At 46.2% G+C, this 20,824-nt stretch overlaps 1 protein-coding gene across 1 annotated transcript in view; it reads right to left on the bottom strand.

Moving 5' to 3' along the window:
• LOC126277972 (treacle protein-like) overlaps window positions 1–20,824 on the bottom strand; it is a 1,047,714-nt gene that overhangs the window by 421,930 nt on the left and 604,960 nt on the right. The window lies entirely within an intron of this gene.

Genomic DNA, 20,824 nt, shown 5'->3' on the forward strand with positions numbered 1-20,824 from the left:
GACGCCGTTGCGAAACCGCAGGCCAACATCCGCGAAGTTCGCCGGGCACTGACGCGACTTTTACGTAACGGCGCGGCGCGCATCCTGGCTGCAGAGTCGCGAGGTCGCGCCCAGTCACCTCTGCAAAGACCCACCGTCACTGCCGGGGACGAGAGCGGCGGCTCAAAGCAAGCAGGCACTGACACACTGCCTAGCGCGCCGCTAGTAAACTACAAGCGACTGGGGGACACCAAGTTAACGTCATTTCACTTGGCTTTACAGTTGCTCTCCGCTGTGAGCGCCCATTTTTATATTTAACCGCAAGATGGTGCGTTTACTTGCACAGGGTGGCGACTGTTTCAGCCAAAGATTTCCCTGATGATTCCAGGTTTTGCTGGACTGAAATTGAAAATGTCCCCGAATCAATTTTATCGTGCGCGTAAGCATGTTTTGCTTTACAAGTTTTCATGGCCGTAAATGACATTTCTGTTGCCTTGTCGCATGTCTAGAAACTGAAAAACAAGACATATACGAAACCTTTTCCTTGTTAAAGAAATAATATTCGATCATAATGTTGTTAAAACTTACCGTAGACAAAATTTTGTAATTCATATAAAGTTCATTTACACTGGGAAAACTCGCAATATATAAACAATTCGTATTAAGTTACCACTCGGGGTTTGTTAAACCACCAATACACAAGAATATGCGTAATGTCACGGTGTTCGTCACTCTATAATCACGAATACAAATTTATACTTTGAGTTACTCTTAACACTTCCACACAATGTTACTACATATATAAATGCTTAACGTCCCTGAAAAATCCATTATTACCGTCCGTCACCAGTCCGTCTTATGCAGTCTCACTGTGCGGTAACAGCAAGCGTGTGGGAAATCGTCGCAGGAGCACGCTTCCATTCGTTATCTGATCTTCCACGTTGTCATCGTAGGTCACCCTGTTGCACTCAACAGATTCTACTAAAAGTCACGCTGTGTGATTTCAACTTCCTATCCTAAATACAAAAATATACCACATTAGGATCAGGCCCAATCGCCTTACCCACTATGCTGTCTGGACAAGTCTCTAAGCTTCACGCAAATTTTCCTTTTCACTGTTATCGCCAATCCTCTGAACTGTAGTTGCTTGCTTTGGAGTGAAAGGGATTAAACTGCAGGGTCATCAGACTCTTCATCCGTTAAGTGTCAAGTTGTCAAAGAAGGAGGCCAAAGGTACATCGCGAAAAGCTTAAGTGTAACTATCAAAATAAAAAACAGAGATATAGCCCAGAAAAAAAAGCACAGACAAGTAGTTAACGGATCAGTCAAGACAAGGCATTAGATCCAAGAACCGAAAAATAAAAAGGAATAAAGAGAATTAAAAGGTGAAAAGGGGGTACCGGCCACGGTAGGCTACCCAGCAAGGACGGCCTCCCCCCCCCCCTCAGGGGGGAGGGGGGGGTGACGAGACGGGTGCCGCATCAACCCAATAAGCTGTCAATGATGCCAAAAAGCCCTTTCTTACAAAGATGAATAGAAACCACCTTCGTGGGGAAAACGTAATTTAGTTCAGCCGAGTTGGCGTCGTCTGCTAGCACCAGAGGGCTCGTGTGAAGAAGATTAAGATGCAGTCTCAAAGCAGCCAAAGGAGGGCAGTCTTTGAGTAAGTGGGCCACCGTCAGTCGGGCTCCACATCGGCATTGTGAGGGCTCAGCACGTCTGAGAATGTGGGCCATGGGTCAGCAAAGTGTGGCCAATGGGAAGTCTACAGAGGACGGTGGATCCCCTGTGGGATGTGCATGCTTAACATATTTACTTTTTCCTGTACCCTCCTCGGACTTGAGCCTTCCAATCGTCTCCTACATCGAACCAGACACCTTTTATTTCACAGAACAGATGCATATTTTTAAAATTACAATGATGATCAGGCAATGAAATGTGCTTGACGTATATCTCTGCAATCTGGAACTCTTCGCAGAAACATCTCGTCTGAAATATGATTTCACCACTGCCTTCGTTTGGATTACGTCGCACAACGTGTTATGGCACATGCCTCCCTTGCCGACTCCCAGGGAAACGCTGATCCGCATACGAAGATTCTAATTCACTGGATGTATACTTAGTTCGGTCTTTAATGCATTAGAGCAATGTTGGGCTTCGAATATAGCGAAAATGTCTCAAGAGTTTTAATTCGAAAAATACGTACAGACTAATTTCGGTCACTTTTACAAGTAGGCGCTTCGGCGAGACCCACGTAGTGCAATTACGTCACTGTGACGTGAGCAGCTGTAGGAGGCAGAGGAAGAGGATCCGACAGGGCTTTCCTTTTTGTCTCGGGTCCCGGATTCCCGCACTTAGAGCATTACACCGCCGCAACCGCAGGCGCAGGCACAAGAGGCGGTAAAAACGTCTCCCCACCAACAAACACGGCTCACCGTAGCCTTGTTTTGTTAGCTGGCACCAGTTGCGTAGCACGTAGAGACCCTCAAGCCGCCGAGGCGAGTTCTTATATTCATTTTGAATAAACTAATTAAAGCTCTCTCTCTCTCTCTCTCTCTCTCTCTCTCTCTCTCTCTCTCTCTCCCCTACGCTCTTTAGCCCAGTGTTTTCCTTCCAGAAGAACAACACTAGGATTCTCCGAACGACTTATGTGATGCCTCCTGCGCCCCAGACAATGTTAACGTAGGAGTGATGCAGCAGTAGCAAGAAATTATACTCGTCTACTATTCATGGACAATTACAAGAAAACACTTTTTCACCAAATTATAGAACAAGCTGGGGTTTAGCACCCCAACAAAGTGTTGTTCATGGAGAGGTAGTACTGAAGGGTACAATGTCTTCAACGTAACAGTTAAAGAGTGGACTCCATTGGTCGGAAATGTCGACAGTATTGGCAACTATCAGAGGAGATCAAGTTCCTGGTATGACAGAGCTAGTAGGTTATCAGACAAGGGCATAACTACACGCTGGTCGTGCCTTGTCCGACGGATAAGAGTGTGTCGTACACTGTTAGACACATTACACCTATCTACAATCTATCACAATTCGTTATAAAGGGTAAATCAATATTTGCGTAGTGTGGCGCACACAGTTGGTGCGAGAGGGGTAGTGCATAAGTCGTGGATAACGGATAATACGCTGACGTCACTTAACAAAACGCATGCACTTTTCAGTGGTTTCCAAATTGTAAGCACGGCCTACTTAACGTATGTGATGGAGCTCATAGTGAAGCGAAATTTCGTTACTATGTGATGAAGTAATTACTGGACTCGAAAAATTTGAATTCATAGGACTGAGGATGGAATGAAATGTCTGAACAAAGTACCGCAATCAGGGCCTTTCGAAAAAAATTAAATGCTGTTTTCTTTAATGCAAGAAGAAAGAGTACCTGACAACGGCGTGAAGTACGTTTTCATTACCTTACATCATCGTGGCACATTTGCAAAGTAATTCAAATATATTCATAATCAATAAATTTGTTGCGGGACATTGTGGAATGTTGCCGCTTCAGCTCCTGAAGTTCCACGAAGTACCGACACGTGGCGGTGTTATACGTAGCCTTCAAAATGGTGTGTGACGTAGGTGCGTTCCAGGCAGATAGCTGTGGCTGAGGGTTTTTGTGTGCAAAACGAGAGCATCGGAGATTCACAAGCGCTTGCAGAACGTCTACCAAGATTTGAAATTCTTCTTTATGAACTTTTTGTACTTATTTCCGAGTAGCTTTGCTTACATAGTCCCACGAAGCATAATGGATTGATTGTGTGGAGTATCGATTCTGTTGTCACCTAGGTTAACATCCTTATACGACGGCCGGACTGACGTCACATACTGAGACTCCATGTGTTAGACAGGTGTGACTTTTCATATTTGATCCACGATAGCGGCACTTGCCGCGTCAACAGGAAAGTGCGCCACCGTCTCCCATCCCATTGCCAGCCAAATACAGCGGCCTCGTCTGCAGATTTATGGATAGCTCACTAAATGGAGGCCTCACCGCCACAGAAGGCACCGCAAGCTGATAGAAAAAGCATGGAACGGAGGTGATAAGCGAGAACAGGTTCATGGGGAGGTGGAATGATTTTTGCGACACCTGGAAGCCGACCATTGCTGGTCCAGACGAAGGACTATTTACTGCACTGCACTGTGTACATAGCAGCGACGCCGGCCGGTGGCGGCACTGAATGAGGCGCCGTCCTGAATAGGCGGCCAACCCGCGGCGTATAAATAGCGCCACAACACACGCACACCGGCTGCTCTTCTGCTCTGTTCTTCTACCGCCTCTGCTTCTACTCCCCGCTCCACCACCGCCAAATTGGTGCCAACCCTGCTCCGTGACCCTTCCCCTGCAATCAGAGGCGAGCCAAGTCGCTCAAATGTGGCCGACAGTCACATCAGAGTGGTCATGCGTTCAGTGAACCGACCCACCCACTGCGCTGTCAGCCGACTGCAAGATCGCTATGTACAGCGTAGAACTGCGGCGCCACGAGTAGCACGACCCAAACACGAGACATTAAATTGGATCGAGTTTGCATTTATACTTTTTTCGAGATCAGGGAAAAAATCTTGTAAAGCCTCGTATATATTTTCTGAAAAACTTCCTCAGGACTTTCTAAGTGGAAAAGCGTTCCCTGAATATTAAACTCGCCAAATGACGTGGGTCCACAAATTTTCTAAATATAGTTCAAATGAAGTATAGGCGAAGTTGAGAGAAAATTTCTCATGAGGGTGGAGGGAAATGCTGGCTCGTCGTTTATGTACATTTTAAAACGAGACGAAAACTATAGCTCGATGGCAGCGTGTATGTAGTTTGTAGAGTGGAGAGTGAAGCGATAATTCTCAGGAATTATCTACAACAATCACATCACATATGATGGACGAACATCAAATACACATTTCCTCCCAGTTTCTGCATAGCTTCTCTCAGAAATGCCCTTTTGTTAGAAGTCTTTCTGCCAGTCCAAAGGAGGAGAACACCTTTAGTCTTGTGGAGGGGGAAGCAGAGGAAGAGAACACCTTTAGTCTTGTGGAGGGGGAAGCAGAGTAGCATTCAGTGGCGGTCAGTTACGTGCTAATGTGCTACAGCACACCGTAAATGTCAGGTTAGAATTATGCCATTTCACTTTGAATGAGAGCTGGAAATCCCCTTACAATTAGGCCATTACTCTTCGAATGGGATCCAGAAATTGAACAAACATTACGCCATTTCTCTTCAAATGCGTGCTGACATGCGAATAAAACTGACGAACACCTGTTCTGTAGAGTTGTCTGCACCATAACTAGGAACTAGGGGGCGAGTGCTGAAATGACAGCCATCCGCACTGCGATCGACTCAGAGAAGCCGCCTGGTTTCTGCTGCACATGATCTGTTATGGCGTCATCGCTTCCAGCACAACGTGTGCTGGGTTGCTCACAGCAGCAGGTCGCAACATATTTATCTGAAACTGCAAGTAGCGTATTGCGTGACTGCAGAGTACGGTGACTTGTTGAACAGTAGGAGTCGCGATGTCACTGTGGGTGAGAGGCATAAATAACACACTTTTCATTTGCGGACCTGGGTTTGAATCCCACTAGTATCAACTTTTTTTTCTTTTTTTTCACTTTACTGCACTACCCGCGATGTTAAACTATTAATTATAAAATTTAATTATATTTGAAAAGTTCAGTAGATATATGTAGCTGTAGGCCACCACACAGTAGCACACTGGTGTAATTTTGTACGAGCTTCCACTGCTGGCATTTACAGTCTGAATCGTGAAAGGCACAGAATCGGGTTCTTTGTGCAGCTGCAGAGCTTTAAGATATCAGCCTGACTGACTGGCTGACTGACGACGAAAACTCAGGCATACACTAATGTGTCTAGAGCTCCGCACGCATTAACATTTCTTGTATGATGAGCCAACGTCCTGTGTCTTTCTACCCTCGTACTTGCTTGTCTTGTCATTTCATTTTGTCTAGAAAGCTCCTTTCCAATTTGTAACTCTCAGGATGTACAGAAATTAAAAAAGCGAAATCTGCATATCTATAACGAATAGGATACACCGGACTAACAGTGTCTGTCCAAAGCAAAGAAACTGCCGACGAAGTAACGCTTTGACGAGATGATCAACGTTTGACATTGTCTCGCCATAAAACAGATCGACCAAGTTTCATTACTACTCGGCGATACATCTTCAGTGACCTTGCCTCTGTAGGTAGATTAAACATTAAGAGGAAAATATACTGCTATAGCCACACACAGACCGCATCTGCCGCTATCGTGTCCTGAATAGGTTCTTTGTACTTCTGAGCACAACATGGCTGTGAAGATCGCTCCAGCAGAGTTGAGTGATTTATTCTAAAGGCCGAAATGAAATACGAGACTGTTGTGGGACCGGGGGCCTGGTAATGAAATTGGTTATTGTGCGGGAGAGCTGATCAAGTCGTCTTCCGGCGCGCTGCCGCTACTAATGGCCCCTCGTTAGACACGCTGGCTGCCCGCCCGCCATGCCCTTTACGTCATCACCACGTCGGCCTCGGCACACGGCGACCAACTGGCGGCTGGTCGGTGGTTGCGTTCTGCTCCGACGACAGTTTCTCGACTGGCATAGTTCACCGTGGAACCGAAAGAGTAGGTGCGAGATCCCTGGATAACGGGCGCGATGTCTCATCACTTCTGAGGTCTGTTAGAAAAGTATCCGACCTTTGGCCTGGATAGAAACTGGCTTATCTTAAGTGTTGGACACCTAATCACCCTCGAAGTGGTTCCCTTGACACTTCACACACTTCTCCCAGCGGTGTCACCATTGTTGGAAGCATGCCGAAAAAGCCTCTTCCGAAATGGAATTCAGCTCTGCTGTCGTTGCTACCATAATGTTCTTTCTTGTCTCAAATAGCGTTCCTATTAATGGTCTCTCGAGTTTGGAGAACAGTCACAAATCTCAGGGGTCATATGAAGAGGAGGGTGGTCTGTTTAAACACAGCAATCTGGTTTGTCGCCAAAGAAGAATGTGCTGGACGCATCGTCGCGATGAAAGAACCAATTTCCTGGTGACCGCAAGTCCGGTCTCCTGCGACGCACAGCATCACGTAGGCGGCAGAGATCACTTTTATAGTACTCTTTGGTGACTGACAGCACAGGGGTCAAAGAAAGCAATCGGCAACCCTCACGCTGCTACGCACTAGGCGGGCCTTCTTTGGTCTTTGTGAGGAGGAATGCTTCCACGTGACAACTGGGACTTTTCGGGTCGTACCTGAACACCCAGGAAGTCGGGATCATTGTGAAATCCAGCATGTCCTGTGAGAATTCAACACAAAGTTGCTTTGCTCCGCCGTCAGCAGCTCCGGCACTAATTTTTTCCGACACTTTCTTCACGGCCGAATCTTCGGCCACAATGGAGCGTGCCGAAAAAGTGCTGATGTCCACTTCTTCCGCAATTTCCCCGAGTGTCACACGACGGTCCATCATCACTACGGCATTCACTTTGGCAACGATCTCGTCATTCCGGTATGTTGATCGCCGACCGGAGCGTGGCTCGTTCTCCACCGATGTGCAGCCGCCGTTTTTAGACCGGTTGTATCAAACCTTAATCTGTGTCATGCCCACAGCACCGTCACCAAACGCCTTCTGAATCTTCCGAATGCTTTCCACTTGTCTGTCGTCCAATTTCTTGCAGAATTTGATGCAGTAGCTCTGCTCCAGGCGTTCCGTCATTTCCCGTGGACTGAAAAAACAGACGCGAGCACTACACGTTATCTCACTCAGTTGCTGCCTGTCAGCAACTGACGTTATCGATAGGCGGGAAAAAATTAACGCATGTGCACGAGGCTCATGCAAGCGCACTAGATTTAAACCCCTCAGAAAAAGAGGATACTTCTCTAAAAGACCTCTTACACTCAGGTGGAGGTAGTTTTCTGCACGTATATTAGCGGCTAGACATGTGGATGGTGCATGGATGTGAAACATCCATTTAACTATGGAGCACTGTCTGAAACCATATCCTATTTTGTTTGGAGATTCGCAAAGTGCCGCTGACATCCATCAGAAAGAGGTGTCTCTATTATTAACGTACGAAAAAATGTTTTTACAACGCACGATCTTTCTACTACCTTAACTGGACGCGTTTCAGAGAGTTCCCATATACAATATCCATACGCACCTAACACTTTTTAATCATCTATCTTTTCCTTGAGCCGATAGGAACGCGTGTAGCCTTTTAAGTCATTAACAGGCTGTCCTTGAGAGGTATTACTTCGGTCATTAGTTAGTGAGTATGAGCAGTGAATCGAAGACATCACACCTCGATGAAGTCCTTCACCCATGTGGACGAGCCTAGGGATTTACCATGAAAATCCATTTGAACGTGGATAACCATAGCGAAAATTTTTAATGATTTTAATTATGAGGCAAGTGTTGCCTGCTGTGAGCGAGAAAAGATTATTACACTACCACCGGTGAACGTGAACCATTTCGTTATACGGAGACCCGTGGTCTACCATATTTGATTAGTAATCAAAACGTCCTCTGTCTCGGGTTCGAACCCGCTACTGCTTAAAAATATTGATAAAAAATCATCAGCTTTGACGGCCGAAGACTTCCGGCATAACAAGTCACCCTCATTCTTCCAAAGGCTTTGTCAAAGACGGCGGAGGAGCGGACAGAGGTTCAGGGCCCTCTTTCGTCCTTTGATAGGAAACGGCCCCTAAAAGACGTAAGAATCACCAATGACCAAATGTATGAGGATGGGATGCCGAAAGCAACGGAAACCACTGCATTAAAGACACATATGTGTATCCACAGGACATGTCACCCGCTACAAGAAAAGAGCCATAATCTCTCCATTGGCAAACTATTCCGGACTAGTCACCCATTCGGATCTCCTGGAGGGGACTGTCAAGGAGGAGGCGACCACGAGAAAAACGCTGAGTGACCAACGAAAGAATAGTTCTAAGAGTCGGGACGTAGAATATCAGGAGTTTGAACGGATCAGGGAAGCTACACTATCTCCATCAGAGCGCAAATACTTATCAAAAATTTCCGGTATTTGTTCTAAAATGAGATACGATGAAGAACCAGAAGTAAGACATATACGGATTGTTACCTAAGCGTTTTTGTTTACTCTGTTTGACATCGCGAGAACATACAGACTAATAATGTGGGAGGAAAAAAGAGAAGCAGGGAGACATGTACAGTTCCCATCACTTCGTAAATGAGAAGTGTTTCACAAAAAGAACGTACGGAGGGACGAGTTCTGACAACAACCCGTGCTATTAACAGCTAAACTGAATTCTTCGTGTCTGTATAATTGGCGAGTCAAGGATGTTCTGGGAAGAGAAAGCCCCAGTTACACCTGCTACACGGCACGCATCCACGGCAGCTTCTACCTGCTCTGCGGAGACCTCTCACGTGAAACAACGAGTATCAGAAAGGACGACGAGGAGAATGTTTAAAAATATTGCGAAGAAGCAACAGCGTTGAAATGTGTAATTAGTTCGCAAAGCTGAGAGGACACAGTAACGTTGATCTGATGTCTAAGTCACTACACCCTTCGCACTGCTGACCTTTGACCCTGGCGTGTTTTTCCCACCTGCTTTGGAGAGAGAATCAGACGTCGAGGCTGCGTACAGTTTGTCTCCACGTCTGCGGTTTTCGTTGTGCCGAAATCCCAACACGGAGACAGTGCACTACCAACGCGCCTCACGACTTCATTTTCCCTCGGCAGTTAACCCTTTTCCCACTTGCCAGTAGAGTTGCCTTTCCTAGCTTCTCTTCTCCATCTTCGTATAACAAGAAGAAGAGTGCTGAGACTGTAGCTCAACAGCAATCAAAACGCGGCTTTACAGAAGCCCTGAACATTGCATGCTTCTCTAAGAACAGTTTTCTCTTTCGTCCAGTTGGTTCAGAACACAGAGCAATATTCTGAGTGTTATTTGACGCATCGGAAGATGACAATAATGCCTTCTGCATTGCAGGAAACACTTCCTCGTATCACCAGACAAATTGACAATCATCCGGCCATAACTGTGGGTTCTTTGATAGCTCCGGGTGATAGCTCATTGGAACTACAACAAATGAAGTATTAGTTCACTTTATTACACAAATGATACAATCATCCTTTGCCAGAGGAGTGTTTGATAATGTACAACTGTCATTGACTATTAAAGCATCATCTGCACTAATTAACAAAATCTCTTTAAGTACAATGTTGAACATTTACAAAAGTAAATTTCCGTCTGAGACTTTAATGGCTCTTTATCGCTACTCGATGACGTTGACTGCTTCACCTGAGGCTACCAACTGGGGCACAACACTTGCCTGTTCGCCCCTGTATTGACCTCCGTACCTGGGTTTGTCACGCTAAGTGAGGGTGTGTCTACTTCAGCCTCTCGCGTTCGTTGCTGCAGACTGCAGACAGACAGGCTTCAGTACCGTCTGCGGTATCGATAAGCGTTGCCATTTACAGCGCGGCACCACCGTGTGTGGAGGACGCTAGCGCACTTACAATACCCGAAACAGCCCTTGCATTCCTGCTGATGCAGGGCCGTGATGATCTGAACTCGCAAATCCCAGGCTTATGTGTTGCTTCTGCAGGTTTAATATCTGTTGATGGCTGCAAAACTAAAACCGATAATCACTTTTAATCACTACGCGGCCAAGCAAGACCTTTCATTCTCTTTCTGGTGCCTCTGTCTCGCATCTGTACAGGATGAGCACGGTCATTAACGGATTTGGGAGGGGTAGTTTAACGGGTGGCCGGTAGCCACCCTTTTGCCACCCCGAGCTATTCACGTGGAAGTGTACTGAAGATTTCTGATAGCGAATTGTGCAACTGAGGCAGCTCTTGGGTACCGTGCCGGAATTTACCTAAACTGATGTGCGAAAGTGCCTAAAAACCAGGCCGGCACACCGTTAATCCGCCGGGAGGATTCGATCCGTGGCCGGCGCACCTGCCCGTTCCGAATGTGGCGGTGTAACACGCACAGCTATGCAGACAGATCTGGCCAACCAACACGTTCACTTTCATAATCTAATCCCACACGAAGGTCATAGGTCGCCTCCGAAGAAACAAGCAGCGTCATTTGACGAATAAAATCTATATTCGCTTTTATTCCTCTCTTTTGTGTCCACCCAGCAGTTAGTCCCACTAGCTACAGTCTCATCTCGAGTACATATGAAAACAGTTTTTGTTCTCCGTAATGAATATATTATGCGTCGGAAACCCAGTATATCGCTGCACGACCAAAAACGGTGCCATGGCGACGGCGCGTACACAACATACCTCACGTGGCAGCAAATATTTTATTTGCTGTGGCGACAAGAGCCCTCACTCTTAGAACAGCAGTTACCTATAATCGATCTGTCAACAAAGTGTTTCATGCGCAACAGAGCAGTAAGAACGTTTGTTCATTTACAGATGCAGAAATGTGCAGAAGCAACAGCAGCAGCAAGAGGAGGAGGAGGAGGAGGAGGAGAAGGATCAAACCAGCGAGGCGGCGGATCGGCCTACCACCCTGACGCTCAGTAAAAACGACGTAGGAGCGTGAAGGCATAGTATGCGCACAGGGGACCACCTGCCACAGACTTCCGCCGCCAGAGACTTGTTCGCATGCAGCCGGCGTGTGGCCGCGGCGCTAAATGCTAAGCGGAGCAGAGCAACCGGAGTCAGCTGCGGCTGCGAACACGAGGCTCTGCACCGCATAGCCGCGCCCAGTCACGTCCTGCCAGCTGTCAGCTGCAGCTGCAGCTGCTCCAAGATCAATGTCCGCCCTCGGGATATGCTGCTACATTCTTGTCCTTTCTCACAGAGACTCCATACGGCTGCTTTGCCTCTTAACGTGGGTCCAAGTGCAGTTAGATACAAATCATCGGAGGAAATACTGAAGGTGGTCCAGATCGACCAGCCGCCCGCAGTTTCGCATCTGCAACGCACGATGCTACCACCTCACATTAACCACTAGATTCGTTGAACGACGAACTCTAAAGGGACTGGCCACACCTGAAAGCGTCCATCCAAACCACTTGGCACATCCCATACCACACGGCATAATCCGTTCCCTTTCCCGTTTGTTCCCTTCTTTTCCCTGCTAAAGCAGACTGTGCTGCTTATATAAAGCGAATTTTATAGGGCAGTCAAGTTCTGACAGTTTATTAACATACTTCGACACGTATATATATTCGACACATATAAACAACAAATAAGTACGCACAGTATTAGGTTAGCACAGAATCGTTTGCTTTACCTTTTCTTGAGAATTTGCAAATCGATCGCACTTCATCACAAACTCCCAGCTTATCTTAGAAAAGCAAGAATGATATTAGAAACATTTTACTGAAACAGCACTCTTTCCAATTTTGCAAAATTTCTGGCAGTCGTTTTAATGTTTTTTCAGTCATGTTGAGACCAATTTCAGCGTATTTTTTGACACTGCAGTGGCTCTTCAGGCATATTTGTATAGGCGTGAAGCACCCATATACAGAGAATTCTTTTAGTGAAAATATACTGACTAAAAACATACTTTGGTAACCTCAGAACGCTTGCCAAGTGTTCATTACGTCAGTTAAAACTACATTTAAGCCTCACACCGGATATTAGGAGCTTATCTTAGTCCGTAAATACGGTAACTTTGAACCTGTGGTTCTCGGCAATAGGTAATGAAATCGGAAAAAGAGTTCGAAGTTTCCAAGATTATCATGTCACGAACATATGCAAGACCTTCGGTAGGTTTGCCATGAACATAAATAATAGAAGTGGTTTTCTCAGGAACCGCCCAAGGAAAAATGGTGTTTTTGTAAGATGGCCATAGTTCATAGTAGACCAAACATAATGTAAAAGAACCACCCAATGCGATTAGTTTACTTGATCTCGAGAAACTGTATGGTGTTTAAATTTTGACACTTTAATGTAAGGTAGCTACAGTGTGCCTGTTCTCCCAACTGGTATAAAAATGGAAAAAATGCATTTTTAGCAATCAGTTGCTACTTTTAAAACCTTTGTCTACCTATTTCGGGCAATGACTATCTTTACAGGACGTAGGGCGAAAACAGACCAGCTAAAAGAAAATTTCATATTTGATTTTTCTTTTATCTGATCTGTGTTCAGTTTATGTCCTGTCAGGTTGGTCCATTGTCGAAAGCGGTAGACAGATTTTAAAAAGTAAAACCTGATGGTTAGAAATTTTTTTTTTCAATTACTTCATGGCTGTTTATCGTCACTTAAAAATATTAAATGTATAAAAATGCTTGCTAGGCCAGACGCTATCCCAAACTCTTGAACTTTATCTTTCTGATCAACAGAATTCGAGATAGGACCTTCTGAAAAATCGCATTATCGCGTGCGGCTTTTTGGAACATTCTGGTATCGTGCACAGATCTCGACATACCACAATTATTCGAAATGTGCTCTTTAACAAGATCCCGACGTGCAGTAGCTAAACCTACTTAAATATGTGATTTCTACGATATGTCTCTCCTCTCCCGCCCCCACTGTTTTAGTCTTTAGAACTACTTACTGCCGAAGGAGTGAGGAAATCGCAAAGGTACTAGTAATAAAGATGTGCCCGGGGCGGCCACAGAAACCTCTCACAGCAGCTGCTTTCGCTGCCAGATGTATATATGACGGCGCGCACTCACTGCCCCACAATTAAAAAATGGGTACCTCACCTGGACGCTTCCTGCCAAATACTCTGAACAGGAACTAACTCCACCGCGTTAGCTTCTCGCCAGGTATTTGGGTGGAAAACACCCTCGCCCTACAGTAAAACGACTCTTAACTGATAAGCGTTGCGGCTACACACTAGAAAATACAACCGTGTGGAGCCTCGCTGCCAAGTGTAGATGTAACTGTCTCTCACACACACACACACACCAATTTGCACAGTCTGGTGAGTCTGTCCAAGTGATATGGACCAGGAGTTGTGTCTGCTCAATGATTTTATGGCTTTTTGTGAGGCTGAATGGCTGGTTTTCTCGGTTCCTCTGCACCACGTGCCGTCACTGAAGTACGCAGTAGCGATATACAGTAATATTTTAGCGGAACATCAACGCTGTGTATTTGTGTTTTTAATGCGTATGTTCCTCCAAGTACCGACGGAGTATTCAATACATGTTAACGGATTACGTATGCAAGTGATGGATTCAACCACGGACTCATTCAACATAAGAAGCTGCGGCCCATCTCTTCACCCTCCACTCTTCTACGTGCGTCGTATCGCCGGTGAACAGTTCCCCTTGACAGTTCTAACTGCGCACAGCTACACAGTAAGTTAGTACAGTATTATAGAACATCTACGGCACTGAATTTCAGCACTGTCGATCCCTACCCCTTTCTTGACTACGAAATGCAGAGAGATCTTTCGAGGCGGGGAGCGTATACCAGTCAACACCTAGTGTTACAGTTTTTCAGTACGTGGAAACGAGTTCATCTCCGCCACTTTTAGGCCCTAGGCCGGGAGCCGTGAGTAGTTTTGGCAGGAGGCAGCACGAGCAAAGCCCCAACAAAAAGGAGCTGCAGTGGATAATTCAGTGCGGCCCCGCACGAGACGAGGCGGACAGCGGAGTTCCCGGCTGGCCAGACGCCAGCAGCAGCAGTGGCAGCAAACCTCATTACACCGGCCAGGCAGGCAGGCAGAGAGACAGCGAGCGGCCTTGACTCCGTCTGCTGCGGCCGCCAGCACAGCACAGCGAAGCGGAGCAGAGCAGAGCACGGCACGAGCGAAACAGGCGCGCCTCACCGTCCGTCCGCACCAACTTGTCTATCTAAGAAAGCGCAATGCACTGCGTTTAAACACAACGCCCAGTTTCTGTGACATCCCACTGTAACTAGGTCGTGACTGTGGTGAAATATCTACAGGTAACGTCACTGATGAAGCTCTGACGAAGACGACATCAGGACCCAGCGACCTTCGCGACATCGAGGACGAAGCGTATGAAATGGACTGAGTGTGTAAAACCACACTGAAAGATGATTCATTGAAAGTATTGTGCAGCGCATATTTGAAACAATCCGTTTGTAATAATCCTGCAGTATCCGTCTGCGCTGCTTAGAAGTCTACGTCTTCTCAATAGTCCAGACGCGACTATGTAATATACACGCGAATTATCGGGTGGAAGGTGACAATCGGTAGAGACTCCCTCACGTAAACTGCACAGTGTTGGGGTTGTTTCGGGGAGGACACCAGACAACGAGGACATCGGTCTCGCCGGATTAGGGAAGGACAGGGAAGGAAGTCGGCCGTGCCCTTTCAAAGGAACCATCCCGGAATTTGCCTGAGGCGATTTAGGGAAATCACGGAAAATCTAAATTAGGATGGCCGGACGAGGGATTGAACCGACGTCCTCCCGAATGCGAGTCCAGTGTGCTAGCCACTGCGTCACCTCGGTGCAAACTGCACAGGGGCCATCCTGAGTTCTGCCTCAGAGAAATGGAATGTGAACGTAAACAAATGCCGTGCTCTATTTCAGTAGTTCCATATGCGAATGCGACGATATGTTACATATACACTGACGTATGTCATAAGGCTTCACGATGTTCAGAATGGAATTGTTATATAAAATTACGAAGCAGTTAGGGGGCTAATCACATCCGAATGGTTCAAATGGCTCTAAGCACTGTGGGACTTAACATCTGAAGTCATAAATCCCCTACACTTAGAACTACTTAAACCTAACTAACCTAAGGACATCACAGACATCCATGCCCGCGGCAGGATTCGAACCTGCGACCGTAGCAGCAGCGCGGTACTGGACGGAAGCCCCTAGAACCGCTTGGCCACTAATAACATTTAATCTAGAGCTGAAACAGATGAATTCAACATTGTAATTTTTAAGTGGGGGCAACTTCTTTCGTATAATCTGTGTAAAATCTAACATGTATCTCACAAGATCCAGGGGCCTCTCCACTGACAAGCGATTTTTAGTCAATGTTTCTATTCCGTGATCTATATCAGACAATGTGTTTGTGACGTGACAAAGAAGGGACCGTATCGAGACCATCAACGAAACAACTTCGAAAGGCGTGCTCCTTCGGTGTTTAGGTCTTCTTTCCTCTTGCGTTTCAGTGCGACTGAATGATTTCAGTGATTTTGGTCGGATCAGTTGGTAAAAGTTTCATTAATTAAAACTTCCGGGTTGAATTGCCATGGTCCATATATAAAAATGCTTCCCCTTCCTAACGTTTCGTTGCCAAATACCCGCCTAACGGAGCACAAAAGCAACTGTAGATTGGGACAAATTGACAAATCAGCTGTAACGTAACATGTTTGAAAGACGATTACGAAATAAAATTTAGTGAGACAAACGTGATAGCTGCGACCTCACTTTTTTATACCCGCATGTATAGAGAAGCTATAGAGATCTACAAGCACGAAAAGAATTCGGGAGGACGACGGTTCAATCCCGCGTCCGGCCATCCTGATTTAGGTTTTCCGTGATTTCCCTAAATCGCTCTAGGCAAATGCCGGGATGGTTCCTCTGAAAGGGCACGGCCGACTTCCTGCCTCATCCTTCCCTAATCCGATGAGACCGATGACCTCGCTGCCTGGACTCCTTCCCCAAACAACCCAACCCCCAATAAAAAAGGAGAAGGATTAAAACTAGACAAGATATGGCGGTCGACTCTGTATCAACGAAGTGACTATCGATTACCTATAATCGAGAGAGATGGCACTAGCCAGAGATAGTTTTAAAATCGAAAGCACGTGACGAGTGCCAACTAAGCGCTCTATATAAGCGGGACCTCCAGCGCCTAGCAGCCAGTCGCCGACTCACCTCAGAAGATGTTGCCCGCAGTAGGCAACGAAACGTCAGGAAGCAGCAGTTTTATGTATGGACCACGGCAATTCAGCCCGGAAGTTTTAATTAATTAAGACGCCAGCCGCGAAAGCTTACATGTTATGACTGATAAAAGTTTGCTTTCGAATTCATTGTAGTGTTCTCGCATCGCACTGCTATACTTATTTTCCCTTCGTTCATGTTTTGTTCGTCAGCGAGGTTTCAACTTCTTTTAAATCCGCGATTATTCTCTCTTTGATTAGGTAGCAACGGCATAAAACGTCTGCTGTTTGAAGCATGGGGTTACTTACAAATTCCTCAGATGCTTGCTCGGCACATAATTGGATATGGCATAAAGTCTTCCCTCGAGTGAAAAGTTTTCTTTCTTTATTTTCGCAAAGTTATGATCTGTCCGCTCGTTCATTGACGTCTCTGTTCATTGTAATGCGTTTAGTGTCTGTGTTTTGCGACCGCACCGCAAAACCGTGCGATTAGTAGACGAAAGGACGTGCCTCTCCAATGGGAACCGAAAACTTTTGATCGCAAGGTCATAGGTCAACAGATTCCTCCACAGGAAAACACGTCTGCTGTATTCTATACGACACTGGTGACGGCATGTGCGTCACATGACAGGTATATGTTGTCGACCCACATAACTTGTACACTTGGCGAATGGGTAAAAAGATTCTTCTACCTTGCCCGATTTAGGTTTTCTTGTGGATGCGATAATCACTTCCAAAAAAATGATGAAAACATTAGAATTTGTCACAAACTGCAACAAATGACTGCAACAGTTTCACAGTCGCACAGTTTTCCCTGTGCTCTGTCAAAACTTATGTTTTTAACGCTTTCACATTTTTCCGTGTGTAGACCGTCAAATCCTGCATATTTCCGAGCAAATCTGAACATGTCCTGGAATTTTGGAGAGCGAAATTGATTATGTGTGAATGCCTGAACTTTGATAATTGTCTGAAAATAAAAAAAATAAACTTTTCACTCGAGGGAGGACTTGAACCAATGATCTCTCGTTCCGCAGCTGCTCACGCTAACCACAGAACCACGGCGCTCCTCAGCTTACACTGTCCTTTATGTTGCATATCTTGCGCATGGACTACTGAGTTTGTTTTGCTAATTTTTTTCATAGTTCCACACAACTTCTTCCTGTTTTCTCGATTTATTTGTGTTCATTTTTTCAAGGCCTATCCAATGTGCCCACTTATAACTAAATATGAGGGGGGTGCGATGGGGAAGTTCCCTTGTTAGTAGCGTAAGAATGTTTACCCGATTCAACACGAAACATTGCGCATATCAGTTTTCAGTGACACGGCTGAGCTCACACCGTTCGCACGAGAAACAGGCCGGCGCGGCGTAGTGGATGTCTTCCGCTGCAAGACGGCGCGGGGCTCGTCTCTGAGGTCAAGCCAGGTCGCTGCGTGACCGGGGAGAGCAATGGGCAGACGGGCAGATGGGCACCAGCTGGCCAGCTGGTGGGCTAGCAGAGCGCGTCGCGGTCTACACTACAGAATTTTAATAGAACTACCGTGTCCTCGTCGTTGCTCGTTATGGTTTTGTTACGGTAGGTTTTTCGGGGCTCGGATACATACCATTAAAAATTACTTTCCCACGTACAAAACTGTGCGGTTTACATTCCTATAACCATTTCATATGTCTTAGACTTGGACTGGCTAAGACGTTTCTAATTGTGCTCGGTATCCACCGTACATTCCCCATCTGCTGTAACCAAAAATGTAGCGCCATATGGCGAACACGTACGCTTTGTTATCCGCGTTAAACCTCTGAAGATGGGGTATTTCTTTAATGTGGCTAGAATGTACTCTTTTCCCTGTCTTGCCTTTTGCACGCCACAGGACGACTTCGTAGTCTCAGTTTTTCTTCAACTTTTGTTGTCCTGTCTTCCTCAGTTGCGTGTAATATTACGGTATATTGATAATTTTTGCGGTTTTTATTGTTTTTCTGTTCTCTTTACGCTGCTTGATAGGATAGCATCGCTACGTGACACTTACTACCGTCTGTTAGTGGACAGTCTTCAGTTGCACCTGATCGCAACACGCGGACGTCTAACGGTAACGATGGAGTGAGCTAGAGGTCTCCTAGCTGTTTATTACAAGGACATCGTACTAGAACGTAAGGTGATACGTTCTAATCGCAAGCAGTCCTTAGACCGCAATAACCGCTCGCTTGCTGTCACCTGCGCGAACTTCTTCCGCACGCCGCTTTAAGTAGTTTCTGCACAGCACGATCTCTGCTGCAATGTAAAACATCTTTTCTCGGGGTCACTGCTGCTCACTTAAGAAACTGCGCCGCGATAATCAAGCCCTTCGTACGAGAATTTACAAGGGGCACAGAGAAACAACATCCATGAAGACAAGTGTCGGTTGCCCGGAATCAGTCTACCGCTGCTAATTAGCCCCGTTAACAGGAACAGCCCGCCTTCCTTCTCGTCTCGGCTCCCCTGTCAGCGATGTGCGAGAAAGGCGGCTTCGGCACGACGCGTGTTGCGGGCAGGCGCTTTCTCCCTGCCGGGCAGAAGGCGGTCAAGGACCTCTTAGCGTCTGCCGCGAAGGTGCTCCGCGAGAGCCGACAGCGACGTCGCCACAATTTATGGTCCCACCCGCTGGCTTCCTCCGGCCGCCCTGTGACTGGCTACATTCCAGCCCAGGATGGCCGCACCGGAGAAGCAGGGGACTGCACTTCCACCTCTGTGTGATTAATGTACTCTGGGCCGGCCACCAAAAGCTCGTTTCACTGCAACAACTCTGAAGAGCGCAGTCACGATTTGAGCTCTGGATGGGTGCGAGCGCCAAATTACATTCGTTTCGTGGAAGGGATAGACTAAGTACAAGTTCATAAAGAAAGGCAGAAAATTCTAGAGGAAGTGTAATCATTGATCACCAAACACGTCAATGCTCTCACTACCTACTATATCTGCAGCCTGCGCAACATAAAAATGTTAATGCAAGTTCTTCACAATTTTGATTTCAGGTAAATTAAGTTCGGACCCATACGAATCCTTTCTATATTCTCACCGGTAGTAGTTTTTAGAAAAGCGTCTAAAGACAAACCACAGGTTTCGCGGCGAACAGCTCTGGGTACAGGCGCTATCAGTTAGTATCTATTACGCGTCCTGGTGGCGTTTACGCTGTTGCGGAACTGATCCGCCTGTCAGTGTGATGGGACAAGTTGGGAGTTGGTCTGTTTTACAGTGTCCCGCTACCCCCTCATTGAGAACGCCCACTGGTGATTCTGAATAAAAATACTATTCTATTTGTATGGAACCCCAGACACTACAGTGGCAGCGGAACGTGGGCTCTACTTTGTAAATTAAAAACGGCTTCACTAATAACCACGCACACAACGTGTAGATCACAGCGAATTTTCTCCTCTGAGGAAAGTTCTTTTTAATTGTTTCCACCTCCGGTACACGAAGAACTTAAAACCACGAGCACGCGCTCCAACATTAAATGTTCATTGTCCCGTCACTTTGGTGTAACGGTTACATATTAATATTTCATATATTTGCTCGGTTTTTACGCATTCATTAATAACAACGATAATAACTGTTGCTGGTTCACGTGCAATTTGAAACATGCGAGAAGGAAAAGTGGTACCTAAGACCGCACGGAACTCAAGTGACCAGGGGAGAAAGTCGCGTTGACGACAAGTATCCCGTTGTGTAGCCATAGATACTGCTGCTCTAGGGTTACACCCACCCCGTCGTTTTGACATTACTATTCCTAAAGCCTAAGGCAAAGCAGTATCTCCCTCTATGGCTCCTACAACAACAGAAGTTATTCCTTCACGTCTTAATACGTATCATATCGTCATCCTGCCTCTTCTAGGTGAAATCTAACTCCGCCAAGAAAACTACGGATGTTGTTCAGGGATATTTTCCGAGTATTTTGGTACAAGGGTCCCGTACTCTCCATTACAGAGAAATAATGTATGCCACCTCTAATAGCTTAGCGTATTGTAGGCTGTTTCACATTTGTGAAAGTATTTTCAAAGGTGCAGTCGTGAAGACCTGCAACAGAAAATTCACAACATGTCAGGCCGCTAAAAAGAAAAAGAAAAACACGAGCT

Source organism: Schistocerca gregaria, chromosome 6 (assembly GCF_023897955.1).
Source record: "Schistocerca gregaria isolate iqSchGreg1 chromosome 6, iqSchGreg1.2, whole genome shotgun sequence".
Classification (NCBI taxonomy): domain Eukaryota; kingdom Metazoa; phylum Arthropoda; class Insecta; order Orthoptera; family Acrididae; genus Schistocerca; species Schistocerca gregaria.